Source organism: Sander vitreus, chromosome 9 (assembly GCF_031162955.1).
Source record: "Sander vitreus isolate 19-12246 chromosome 9, sanVit1, whole genome shotgun sequence".
Classification (NCBI taxonomy): Eukaryota; Metazoa; Chordata; class Actinopteri; order Perciformes; family Percidae; genus Sander; species Sander vitreus.
In genome coordinates, this window is record NC_135863.1 from 33,828,040 (window position 1) to 33,842,590 (window position 14,551).

Here is a 14,551-nt window from a genome sequence, read left to right on the forward strand (position 1 = left end):
CTAAACAATGCAACACATTCCCACGTCCACTGTTGGCAGGAAGAAACAGACAAAATAACAGTTGCAGCACTTCATAGTTGCTGAAACTCATGAGGTCAATAAGATTTGTTTCATTTCTACAGTAAACAACGTGATTTCATTATTTAGATCCACAGTAGCGTACATCACAGTGAGATTTTCTTCCACAGCAGATGAGGACTTTAGATCAGGGATTTCTTACAGATCGCTTTGGCAAACACATTACAGCACAGATGTGTTGTTTTTAACCTTGACATTTTTTTTCGAAAGGCCTTGGTAGAAGAACAGAAACATTTTGAGGATTGTGTAAATCTAAAAAATTGGACACATTTGGACTTCCATGATTCATCCATGGATCACTTCTGAAAATAAATCAGATCCATGTCTAGCTCCTGAAAATAACAAAGTGCTGAAATCCTGCTTGGCCAGAAGCGTCTGTGCAGCATCAGCGGGGCTGGGTTAAATGATTTGAAGCCTTAGTCCCCGTTGCCCAGTTGTTTGGACTCTTATTTAATCTTTTACGTCTCCACTGCTCACACTGCAGCGCTGTGACCCTTGGCGACACCCAAAGAAGATTAATTGAAAAGCAAAGTTAAACTAGTTGTTTTTGGAAAGGCTTTATCCTTAATTGACTGATAGCTATTGCTGTTTATATGTTCCTGCTGCTTAAAACCAAATCCAAACCCGCTCACTGGTCTATTTAAACATCCAGCCAGGGTATCTATGTCAGCCCTCTTAATCACTCCAGGCTTGTCTTAATCTTTCAATCTTAAGCGTGTCTTATTTACTTGTTTTCTGTTCCTCACTTTCCTTGTAGAAAGTGACCGCAGCTCAGTGTAATATCATCTTGTGCTCCAGTTTCTCATGAAAAGCTACAGTAATTGTTTTAGAATAGTCCTTTATCCTCAGTGTGTAAACACGCGGCTTGATAGCAACCATCAAACATATCTGCCGAGCTGTGAACAAAGGGTGCAATTCAACCACTCAATCAATGTTATGTCACATGAAATCATACAAGGTACAATTCCAGTGAAATGTTATCCCATCAGCTCCTTCAACCTGTGCGTGATTCATGAATCACGAATTCATGAAGCAGAATGTGGCCGTCAGATCGGCACACAGAAGAAGAGTCACCCGGTTGAATGGCATCGGCACTCCAGGATCCAGCCAAGTCTCGCCGAAAGGACATCACAGCTCCGGACATCCCACTGGAAACCGGCGGAGGCACGGACGCAGGGTACAAAATTAGCACGATCCACCAGGCAAATACTGGTAAAATGTGCATGTGGCTGGTAGCTTTGCTTCACTCACTAGCCAAAAAAAAATGGTTGATCTATTGAGTGGCCTGTAAAGTTTGAACATTCACTAGCCATTTGGCCGGTGGGGAAAAAAAGTTAGCTTTGCACCCAGGCCAACCAGCTCACCGTCCGTAGTCTGCACACTGGCTAGCAGGATGCCCAGCAGAGAGGTGGCAGTCGGTGGTCCAATTCCTCCACACCTGCCTCGCTGCCCCCTTTGATGTAGATGGACGCTTGTCCTGGTAATCGGGATCGTAGCCATATGTCGTAGCTAATAGCCATCTTCACCTTTTCCTCTGTGTTTACATTTGAAAACCTTGAACGGCCAGGCTAGCAGAGGCAGCAGGACACTGCCGAGTTGATTTCCGTATTCTGAGAGTTGTGCGCCTTCTAGAACTTCCTTGCTATATCATACGCCAGTCCAATACACAATTATTTTTCATTGCATTGTTAAGGCGTGTGGCCTGGCTCAATTCAATGAAATATTCATGCTCGCAGTGTTTGCATTCTGAATATGCACTCTGCTATAGTCAGAGTGTCCCTGTGCCAGACATAAAGTTAACCAGATGATTGATCTCTGTTTAAATTAAACTGAGGTCTGAAAATTAAGACTGCACAACTATCATGTGAAAGCCAGTTTGAACAATATGTAGCTAAACACACAATAATAATTTGACTGCATTGGTTTTATTTAGCTTTTCATCCATTTTCAAGACTGCATGGAGTCAAAATCAGGTACAGAATTAATTTAAAAAAAAAAACAGTTGGATGCTATTTTGAAAATACAATGTTTCTGTTCTGGCTGACTTTATGTATACAATACCAAGTACAAAGGTTAATATTGAAGCGATACTCGACCTCAAATCCTCATCTTTTTACAAAAACAAAATGCAAGCTACCAGCGGAAGCAGTATATTTAGCAATATTTTGGTGAACATATGGGTGTTTGGAACATACTGAGCATACAGATGGGAAAGTAAAGGAGTGAGTTATGTTACAGGAGATGTTTGAGGAGTTTCTGTGGACTTTGTTTTAAATAGTTTCGATCCACTGTGAATATTTGCTATAATAATAACTGAGAAGAATGCCGCTGACCACAGCCCAGGGCCTTCGCTCAACTACTGAGCAAACCAAAAGATATTTCATTTATTATTTATCTAACTGTTCAGTTATACTAAATAGAATATTTATTTTGTTGGCCAAATATAAATATACAGAGTGTTAAAATACTGGAATCAGCTTATAATTTACCAACTATGTGTAAGTGTTTTAATTGAAAAATGTAAAATTCCTTGCCTGGCATCACCAGACTAATTCGCAAATGCGTATTAGTGTAGAACCTCTTTTGACCGTTGACCCAGACGTATGAGACATTGTCTTTCTTCCAGGCTATAAAGTTCCCTCAGGGTGCTCAAATTCCCAGTAGCAAAAGCTGTTCCCAATGCACAATAAAACATATTTTTTTTAACAGCCAGATTTCAGGCCTCTTTCTAACACAAGTCTAACGTGTTCAAGTACAAATAAGTAGTTGTTTTTTTTCAACTGAAGTGCATCAAATAAGGCGAGTCTGGTACACACAGCAATTCACTTTTTGATGGTGTATACCAACACAGTCTGTGACAGAGTACCTCCCGTTCTGTTTGTGATAGTATCTTTAGGATAGAAATCAGGAGAAAATTATTTATTTTGGATGCTATGTAATCTAGCTCCGACCATTTGGTCATTTCCGCCTGGACCGTCATAACTCACTGATTCTTATCTACTGGAGTCGGATGGGGCAGAAACTGTATAGTTCGGTGTAAGTTTGGTGGAGAAAGAAAGAAAGTATAAAGAAATGATGAAAAAGTAGAAGAAAAAGATGACTGCACTGTCAGCCTCATTCATTCAGATCTGCCAAATTCGATGTTAATGAGTTGCACAATCCCATGATAAAAGATGCCATAACAGAGCTATAGTGGGTCTTTGTTAAGCAGTGCTTGTGAATATAAAACTCTCCAGTTCATTCATTAGCATCACTATTATTATTGTTTGGTATAATATTTTTTCTGGACCATCTAATCAGGCCACACTTGGGCCACCACTGTGACTGTATACAGTATACATTTTACACCAATATTCTTGGTGTGTATGTTCTGATCTATATGGATCCGTGTGTGTCACTGAATGTTAACTGTTGTTTAATTAGTATATGTATACTGATATATTGTGTGTATATGGAGAGGCTGTGCACAATTTTTTTCCTTAGGGAGACAACAAAGGCTAATCTTATCTTACTGTATTATGTTCATAAGAAACTCTAATCACTGAGAATTAGAGCTGTCAGTTATGTAAATATGGTAAGGAATAAGGAATTATAAAAACCAGTCAAATTTGACTCAAATTCAAAGCATCAAAGCCCAAATAGTCTCATATTGATATTTAAAAGCAATCTGTAATGGCAATGCCTGCTACATGTACGTAGATAAAGATTGTATCTGAAGCTGATTCACACCTTTTTGTTTTTGGTTAGACGCCAGTGGGGCTGCACGATATGAGGAAAATATCTAATTGTGATTATTTGGACTGATATCGCAATTACGATATGATTCACGATATATAGAGGGAATGATAATTTTTTTGTATCATTATTCTGTACCAAACAAAGTTTTTCTTTAGTCTGTAGGATAGGATTTGTAGGCCGGGGCGTCTCTGCAGCACCACAATACTTCATTTAGAATGGTTAGACACGTTTTGCTTATAACAAATATTGCAATATTGCAAAGGGGAAGGTTCTGAACAGCCGGAAGAAAGTTCTATCTATATATAAAAGTTCCTATGGCCACTTGGCCAGTACGAATGCAAATGGCAAAACCGGTTTTGGGGGAGAGTAGTCAGCAGAACTGTTTAGAAGTGGACTGTTCCTTTAACTACTTGGTCAGAAAGAGGCTATAGAAGCATCTGTACATTTTAATATGAAACTGGGAGACACTCAACAAGATGTGGATTACCAATCATAAATATAGTGTTTTGACTTGATATCAGCAAAATACATACGTAGATTTGGATAAGATTCTACATGGATTTTTCTTTCAGTCCTGAAAGAGGTTTTCACACCATCATGCTGTTGAGATTATCAGGTTGGAAGCACTATGAAGAAAATATGAGGAACACGATGAATCAGAGTAAGCATTTACATGTATCTAAAAGATGTTTACCTTCCATATAGTATGCTGGTATTAAGTCTAAATTAAATGCATGCTATTGAATGAGAGAGAAAACAACATTTCCTAAAAAAAAAAAAAATAAATAAAAAATAAAAGAGGCCATAATATAATTTCCCTGACAGTCCAGCAAGCACCTAAGGATTTGTCTCTTTACATGAAGCCCTTATATTCCGAAATGAATCGAGGAAAACCGTTTGGGTACAGCTCTAGTCAAGCCCAACAAAGAGTTAAGTATTTTAAATTCTACAGTGAAGCTAAACTGTTCTTGAAATTCAGCTGGCAGCCAGCCTCGCTAGTCATCCGTCGATTTGATGTGTGCTTCAAGAATCTGGCCCAAACAGACAAACTGTGAGCCAGGAATCCAAACACACAGTCTGAGAAACCAAGAACCATCCAAGGCCAGTTAAGTTTATACCATCGCTGTGGCCCAAGCATGTAAGGTGGTCTCCATCACTCCACTTCTGTGCTACGACTGAGAAAACCAACTTCTGTACATCCAAACATGACTGCAAGGTAGTCTCACATAACCACTGAAACGGAGCTAAAGCAAAGTCACAAAGCAAAACCAATGCTCTAATAAACAGAATTTTGGACGCCAATCAGATCCTAAAACAAGCTCACACTGGGGGAGTCAGGGTTTTTGGTGATGTTGGTTGAGAGGGTTGTGTCTAACAATAATACATAAGGCAACCATTTTGCCAGTTTTTGCCTATTAAAAAAAAGAAGCAGCTCTTTTGTCTGCCCTTTATCTCAGGGCACAAATAAGCTTATTATTACTAGAAGAATAGAAAGTGTGCTAATGAAAGCCATAGTGGGGAAGGAAGTTTCCTTGGAACACCTGTTCAACATTTTCATATTCAGTGAAGAAGAGCTTAGGTTCCCATATGAGCACCCTTGCCATCTGTTTCAAAAAATATATCAAATTTTGGTATTCAACCACTGTGCATGCTTTGCTAAACACAAACACCTCACAGCTTGCTAATTTCAATGTCTTAGTGTTATCAGGACATGCAAACACAATTTTCATCGGGCAGTTAAGGGAGTTCTCCGCAGCTTATCTGAAATAATGCCAACAAAGAGTCGGCTAATCAGGACAAAAATCGGTTACACTTTACTTGAAGGTATCTACATAAGAGTGACATGACACTGTCATGAACGTGTCATAAATATTATAAACAAGTCATAAACGTTTATGACATACCGCTTCTTTTAGTAAGCGTCATTCTTTTTTTTTTTTTCATCATTTACAGTTTTATTTTGATAAAGTCTTTATACAAATTTGACATCGACAGTACCTAAAAACCACCCAGGAGGTAATCAAATGGTGGCATGCTAGAGAGTTACAGATGCAGACACTTGCGTTTATTGCTGTTTTACAATAAAACTAAAATAACTGGTAAAGTGAGGACTAATGTAAAATATAGATGTGTTTCAGTTATGGGGTTCAATTATGTAATGAACTTAAGGATGAGTTGAAAATGTGTACGTCTCGAGTTTAAAAAAATCTTTAAAATCAAAAATAATTAAGGGTTACTTAAAGCAGCAGAACTGAGAACACTTTAATATCTGTTTATTTATTGCAGGTAATATCGTTATCATGATATTCAACAATGTTAATCGCATATCGCAAATTTTTCTCATATCGTGCAGCACTAATTAAAATGTAAAATTACTAGGATTGTACTCAAGTATTTCGTTTCATTTTGTTGTGTTGGATTTCTGGGTAATTCTATGGGGGTAATAGGAGTTTCAGCCTATTTCTTTTTCGGTTAGCTGCGGTGGCAAATTGTGTGAAATAATTATCTCTTTCATGTATGTTAACCAAAATAAAATTATTCATCATCGTCATTACATCAAAGCTGAAATGTATGCTTGTTTAGTTTTCCACGTTTTTGAGCCCAGATCATAATTTATGAGTGTGTGAAGCTCAGTAAATTCTCTTTTGGTATGTACGGGATGAAGTCTTTGCGGACCACAACGCGTCACAACACACAAACACCAAATTTTTGAAATGTATACCACATGTCCATTTAGTCTTGAAGTTCAAACCTACACTAAATAATAAATCAGTTCCTATGCTGCAGGTAACATCAGCAGGACTGTGGGAAATGGAGCTGCAGAAATCTGTCTTACAGTATGTCTATCGGAGGACTGAAGAGCAAACTGGACAAAGCTTTATTTGATTAGAGGGAGGTTGTTTTTTCACATTTTAGCAATGTAAAACAAATGGCTTGTTTTTCTCATACCCAAGGCTAATTGATCAACCTAAGAATGTGTCATGAGAACACTTACTGTACGTCATTAGGACCACCTCCTGCCCCTTAGCCAACTTTTAATGACGCAAATGCATCAGCGAGCCAGAGGAATTTAAACTGCAAACTGAAATCACTAGAAATATGGACGCAAAAAAGAGCTTCTCGTATAAATATGGATTCAATAACTAAATGACAAATTTGCCGTACATTTATAGAATAAATACAAATACATAATTGTATAATTTAGAAATAAAATACAAATTATTTTTTTGCCTTCGTGCCTAGGAATCAATGAATAGGTGAATACATTTTTTTGTATTTTGTTATCATAATTACAGAATCGCACAATTTTATATTGTGTACTTGTAGTAAAACTTGTGCAGGCCCACAGCGCATGTGTGCATTTTATTTCCAGTTCAATACAGCAAAATGATTGAGCTGGACAAGAATATCTCAATATTTCCAGCCTTGATGACAAAAAGAACTTTAAATCAGAACAATGTGTCAAACTCAAGACCCCTGGGCCAAATCTGGCCCCTCGCAAATTTTGATCCGGCCTACATATCAATTTAGGTTTACAATAGAAAACAAAAATTCACTTAGCTGCACACCAAACCAAGAAGACAGGAAACGGTTTTCAAAGGAAACTGCAATGACGTGACACTCAGAACAGAAATGGGCTGATTTGCTGACTTTGAGACAACCAGTGATATTCAGGCCTATGATTGTTGTGAGTCGGCTGTAATGACAATGCATTGTTTTTCTTGATTTGTTCAATTATATGATGGCTAAAGAACTTTGTTTAAGCGCTTTATGTGGACCAAATTGTAAGTGAGAAGGCTTTATGAGACAACAGATAACAGTCAAAAATACTTTACTTTTTTAGGCGCCTGGATAGCTCACCTGGTAGAGAGCACGCCTATATATGGAGGTTTACTCCTCAACGCAGTAACTTTTGTTACATATTGTTCCCCCTCTCTCTCCCCTTTCACATCTTCAGCTGTCCTATTTAAATAAAGGTCTAAAATGCCCCAAAAAATGATGTTTAAAAAACTTTTTTTTTGATTAAATAAAAGCAAAGTCAATAAACTATGCGCCTGGCCCTTGATGCGATTCTTATTTTCCAGTGTGGCCCTTAGTGAAATTGAGTTTGATACCCCTGGTTTAGATGATGCGCCATAGATAAATTATCAGAGAACATTTTGAGTCAAAATAATTCCGGCTGCTCTTAATGACCACCACTGACACTAACTACCCATGCTAATGTGCTTAGATCAGGGTAGGGGGGCCCCCAGGGGTCTGCGGCACTCTGCCAGGGGTCTGTTTTCAGATTCATTCATTTGAAATTGTCATAATGGAATTCTTACTTTTAAAAAAAGGCTTTGTCGAGATATATAGTAATATAATATATAATTCATCTATAATAGTTCATAGATTATGTTACTTTCTGAGTGTTCGTCTTAAAAATTCAAATCTCCACCACTGATGTAGAAAATAATAGCTAGGAACAGACAGTAGAAGAGAACGGAGACCTTTTGATGCTGCTGTAGTGTTTATTGATGTTGTATACGTGCATGATGCAAAGATGGGTACTGATTTTAATATTTTTTACTTTATTTTTATTTTACCATTCAGGGGGGTTTTGTTTTCCATCCTATGTTATGCATTTTACTTCATCTTTTCGTTATCTTATTTAAATCTGTAGCTTGGGGCGACCTCTAGCTCCCCCAGTAAGAGTGTGCGCCCCATGTAGGCTGAGTCCTTAGCAGCGGTCCAGGTTCGAGTCCGACCTGCTGCCCTTTGCTGCGTGTCATCCCCCATCTCTCTCCCACCTTTCCTGTATATCCACTGTCACTATCAAATAAAGGGAAAAGCCCCAAAAGAATTATCTAAAAAAAAAAATCTGTATCTTATTTTGCATTACTGATGGCATTTTATTCCTGTTATGTTCATTCTTTGTCTTTCATTTTCATATTTCTTGTATGAAAGGTGCTTTACAAATAAAGCCTACTATTATGGATTTTTATTATGATTAGGAGAGGTGCAATGGTAGAAAGAAAATGTTTAGTGATAAAAGATTACAAAATGACTAAATCTGGGAGATGTGCATGTGAGATGGCCCAAAAAGAAAGAAAAGATGTATTCTTTACTCTCGCCACCACTACAACAGCAACAGTTCTTTTATCGGATTAAACATACATTAATATTGTCCACAGGAAATAAATGAAATGAAGCTGGGGATTACAGCAGTGTTCATGCTCTGTGAATGTACAGTATTTACAGCTGTGGAAAGAAGGGAAACATTCTCACTCAAGTACTCACCCAAATTTTAACTCTAAGCGATGGTGGGGACTACAGGATCAGACACCTAAAAAGAAACACAAGATAATGATACAGCACTGAAATCAAAATGACATTTCACAAAGAGACCTATCATTTAGGGCAGAAAGGATCCGGATGGGTTCATTTAAACTGTCCGATCTTGGGTTGCAGCCGCAACACCTCGGTGTTGACGTTCAATTGTTTACTTTAGGAAAGTTAGCATTAAAAGTGCAGCACGAACTCCTGAAGTGAAATCCTAACTTTTGACTGCAGGGGATAAACACAAAAATTATAATTGTGAGTGAAATTTCTATTTTGGGTGTTGTGAATGTCCTACATTCTGTTTAGATACAGGTAAGGGTGGGGGTGGAATCATTTTTTGTCTCCAGGGCCCAACCATGTGTATTCCTCTTGCTGAGGAATTCTTTTGTTCTGATAAATTGACATTGTCAGTTTCCCACGTTGCCACAGAGTGGCATATACTATAGGGAGCAGTGGTGGGTACACAGATGCTACATACGACTGGCGTCAGTCAATGTGACAGTTCTTGTTTTTTCTTTTCTTTTGAGTGGGGGTGTCTATTTTTTCTAAATCTTAACTTCCAAGTCGAAGAAGCAGGAAGGAATAGGAATTAATACACCTACACTCCCCTTCTCCCTTTAGAATGGCAAAAATCTCTTTGTACCCACATCATAATTACGGGTGGGCGCCAGTTTGGGATTGTTATCCATGCCTCCTTCACACATTTTTTTTTTTTTTTGCAAGTATAATACAATGTTTTGAGAACATACAGCTGACAACTAAGTCTTTTCACAACTTCACTTCAGTTTCTTTATACTGCGCTAATGTTAAGGAACAAGTATTGCTTGAAGTGGTGTTGCCTTGTTCTAGCATATGCTCCCTAGTTTTCAGAGGCACCGTTTTTCCACAAGCGCAGCGAGTAGCCGGCCGCGGAGGAACAGTAACCAGCAGCCGGGCGGGCGCTGGGGACACCTTCCTCCGGGGAGATGATGTTGATGAACAGGCTCTATTTTGGTGTGGTTTCATGCAGTCTTACACTCAAGTCAATTACTGAGTGAGTTTAATGTGTTTACCTCTGAAACTGTTTTAGTTTTAATTAGCAGTTTTAGCGTTTAGAACCGAACACCGTCTTCTTTTTATTACTCTCAGCTAAATGTGGAAATGTGTGCGCTTAGTATGTTTTAAGTAAATATTTATTAAAACGTTACATCTGAAGACATAAAACTAACCTGAAGTGTAAATGTTTTCTTAAAACAACTTTTTGTGACAATGTGAACAATAAATAAACAATAAGCTGATTATTTGATCAATAGAAAATGAATTATTAAAGATGTTGATGTTAGCATAGCCCTGCTTAGTGTAGATCTGGAAATAATAATAATGAGTGTTAAAATATAGGAAATTCAACAAAAAACTATTCTCTCAAATTTCCCTCGGTGATATGCAAATAGCTCTGGTTTGACCTGCTGACGTGTTGAGATATCTGCTGTCACGGTGCCTGAACCGATACTTTTTAAGAAAGTAAAAAAAGAAAAGAAAAAAAAGGGTACTAAACAACAGTTGGTGACATTAAAGAAGGGCTTGTATATTGCTAAGGCCATATGGTCAAAATGAAATGATTTAATAATAATGTATAACAACTTTAATAAATAATAATGTATAACTAATTTCAGTAGTAAATTGCTGTTGAACCATCAGATGGGAAAAGGACATTTACAATAACTTCAAATGCACCACGAGGCTGTAGTTTACCAGTTTCATTTAACGCACCGTCTGTGTTGTTTCTCCGACGGCAGCTGCAGATTGTTACATCCCGGTGTTGAATCCTCTACAGTAAAACACAGTCACACTTTACACCGTTTAGTGTTAGCTGTCAGCATTTTAACCCTGTTTAATCCAGCTACTAGCTAGCGGTAGGCTAACGTTAGCTGCTGTTGAGTATAGTGTTAACTAGCTAGCTGTAGGCTAACGTTAGCTGCTGTCGAGTATAGTGTTAACTAGCTAGCGGTAGGCTAACGTTAGCTGCTGTCGAGTATAGTGTTAACTAGCTAGCGGCAGGCTAACGTCAGCTGCTGTCGAGTATAGTGTTAACTAGCTAGCGGTAGGCTAACGTTAGCTGCTGTCGAGTGTAGTGTTAACTAGCTAGCGGTAGGCTAACGTTAGCTGCTGTTGAGTATAGTGTTAACTAGCTAGCGGTAGGCTAACGTTAGCTGCTGTTGAGTATAGTGTTAACTAGCTAGCGGTAGGCTAACGTTAGCTGCTGTTGAGTATAGTGTTAACTAGCTAGCGGTAGGCTAACGTTAGCTGCTGTTGAGTATAGTGTTAACTAGCGTCATGTGCAGCGGTGTTTGTGTTTCAGAGCATCAGAGAGAAGCGCAGACACATCAGCGGCACCAGATTCCATTCCCCCTCTCACACTGCACAGCGTGGCAGCTCAGACCCACAAAAATGTGCAAAATAGCACTACTTTGGACTGTCTTTGACTTTGAATAAACAAAGGACAATTCCCGAATTCAAGGACGTTTCAGAATCCCACACGTGCCAAGCACAACCAGCTACAGAGTTTTTTGTGGCAGACAGAGCGTGATACCACTTATAGGCAGGCACCAGACACTGTTTTTCCATCACATCGTTGTCCGTGTCTGCGGGCGTGTTTGCTGAGAAGGTAAAATGCACGCCACATGCAGAATGCTTTACAACAGCGGGGTAGGGGTGTTACCGCCTTTGACTCTTTTCCTGCTTCCAACATTAGCTACATGATTGCTGGATATACCATACTTACTTTTCTTCACTTTCCTGGAGCACGAGCAGATAGCTGAAAGGAACATCGCAACTGTTGTGTGGAATATGGTAGGCGACAAAAAGGCGCTACGCTTTTCGCTAAGGAAACTCAACAAAAAGCCATTTGCCAACACTAAATATCAAACAAAAGCCAGACACTAGATAGTATTAAGTTGCTGTGAGCTGTAGCCTACATTCACTACTTCTAACCAGAGGCAGAACAGAACGTAATCTCGGAGATTACTCCTTCACAGCGCTGTGCAATGTGAGAAAATCTCAGAGCTGAACCAGGCAGACAGCACTTTTCATCAGACTCACCCCCCGGGTTCATTAAGTTTACTGCTAACTCACAACACTAATAACATTACCGTCGCCAAAATACCACCACAAATCAAATCCCCTTTTCACAGTTAACTGTCAAGCCACTAAACCTGTATGGAAATTAACACCTCTGCTGAAGTGTTAAATTCGTTAATGATCATACGACATGAGACAACACAGAGTCTCTCTATTGTGCCACGAACCCATTCAAAGTTGACTGAGAAAGCATCAGCTAGCTGTGGACCTTATTAAGCTTAAGGAAATATGCCTCACTTCCTGTATGTTTGTCTTGCCATAAACTTAAATTGAGCTTTAATTAAGGCCCTTATCCACCCAGAGTAGATTTACTGAGTGCTAATATTATTTTTCAGCCACTCCATGCCTTGCACATGCATGTACACATACTCACTCCTGGTATCTTCCTAATGCAAACAGTCTATTACCACCGTAGCCAGCTCCTACCTGCCATCCCATATTTCAGGCCCTCTCCTGGCGCCCTCCTGTTTGTTTTTGTTTTTCCGGGAACTCCCGTAATATGAAAGGCTCTCAAACATTATTATGAATAATCATCACACACAGATCAAGTTTGTCTGACGTCAACCAAGATTATCTATGAAACAGAATCTACACACAAAATCCACACGCTATATACAATTTCAACCCATCACCGCAACCTGGCAACCAACAACCCACAACACGATTCAAGGGGCGTATGTGAAGCTGTGGTCGGTGCGCAGGCAGACGGGCCAGTTAACTCACGTAGCTGTAGCTGTTGTCAAAAGGGACAGTGTTGGGGCGGCCTCTAGCTCCCCCATTAAGAGCCCCATGTAGGCCGAGTTCTGCAGTGGCACGGGTCTGATTCCGACCTGCTGCCCTTTGCTGCGTGTCATCCCCCATCTCTCTCCCCTTTTCATGTCTATCCACTATCACTATATAATAAAGGGAAAAGCCCCCAAAAAAATAATCTTAAAAAAATAAAAAAATAAATTAAAAAAAGATCAAAATACACCTGCAAATTTCAGCAAAACAGTTTCCATTCACATCTGCTAGTCACCAGGATAGTGGCCATGCCTTTTTCAATGCCTGTACGGTTCATTTTAATGTAGGGCACGGTGTGAAGAATGACTCGAGCCAACAACAATACACATAAATCCAGAAGCAAATGCACACACATATATCATTATGCTCACAAAATGATAAATGTAAATATACATCGATATGAACCGCAGGGCTAAACTGCAGTGTTTCTGTGATAAATAGACATTTTGTCATGACATAAATACAAATATAAAATGAGGTTTACTATTTACTTAAATACATTATATGTATTTATTTACTTAAATAACATTTACTTATATAAATAACCAGAAATAAACTCTTAACCCCCACCGCCATGAAAAAACTCAACGTTGGCAGATTAACTGCCAAACAGCCAGTGATTATTTCTCCAGCTAAGAAATGAGAAAATGAGTTACCAAACCAAAAAATGACTTGATATACAGTAGCATCGGTATCTGACCAAATGCTTTGATGTTTTCCCCCTGAGAAGGAGGACTTGAAACATATCCATATATTTGATTGATCTTAGACTTCTAGTCTCTGAGCTACAGAGCCAAACACACACGAGCACATTCTGTGCTAAAACATCTGGGGACGTAGCCAGCAGAGGAGGAGATGATCTGGCCAGAAATGGTGGAAAACACAGGTCAGATGGGCTCACGTTCAACTGCTGCCAACCCAATAAGTTAGAAGAAGAATTATGTTGATTATGCTTGTACCAGCAAGGTGCCTGAAGGCAAATGTGCCAAATCAGGCCCTGCAGCAAAAATTATTTCCACTTTCATAGTTTACATCAAAATGAAGATGATTTCACGTGTACAGGATATAACAATGTAAACAAAAGGCTTGTGTAAACCAAGTGTTTCCCATACATAGGTTAAACTTGGGCCCAGGTAGATTGATAACCACCCAGGTAGATCAAATCTGAATAACGTTTTTATTTTTCTGATCAACGATGTAATTTTATAGTACACAGCCCAGCGGCCTCCAGCCACTATAAACCGTAGAAACGCCACGGCCACAACGCGGTGAAAGCTCCTCGAAATGTCATTTACACAGTCTGGTTGTTCACCCTCTCCACTGTGCTCGCATGCTATATTTGGAGTTAACCGAGCCTTCAGTAGGGCTGGGCAATATATCAATATTATATCGATATCGTGATATGAGACTACAGTGTGTTCCAAATTATTATGCAAATTATATTTTACACAGATTTTCCTAAATAGTCGATGCAAATGACAGTCAGTATACTTTTCAAGTCACCAACCGTTAG

The 14,551-nt window shown here is 39.0% G+C and overlaps 1 protein-coding gene across 7 annotated transcripts in view; it reads right to left on the minus strand.

Annotated features, from left to right (window-relative positions):
• lpp (LIM domain containing preferred translocation partner in lipoma) overlaps positions 1-14,551 on the minus strand; it is a 192,122-nt gene that overhangs the window by 148,777 nt on the left and 28,794 nt on the right. For 3 of the 7 annotated variants that reach the window (XM_078259861.1, XM_078259862.1, XM_078259866.1), the window contains one exon: positions 9,097-9,142. The exons of 3 other annotated variants lie outside the window; for them this stretch is intronic. The gene's annotated coding sequence lies outside the window, so the exon portion shown is untranslated. Of the gene's footprint in view, positions 1-9,096; positions 9,143-10,887; positions 10,946-14,551 lie in introns of all 7 variants that reach the window. One more of the 7 variants, XM_078259863.1, reaches the window with a different exon arrangement.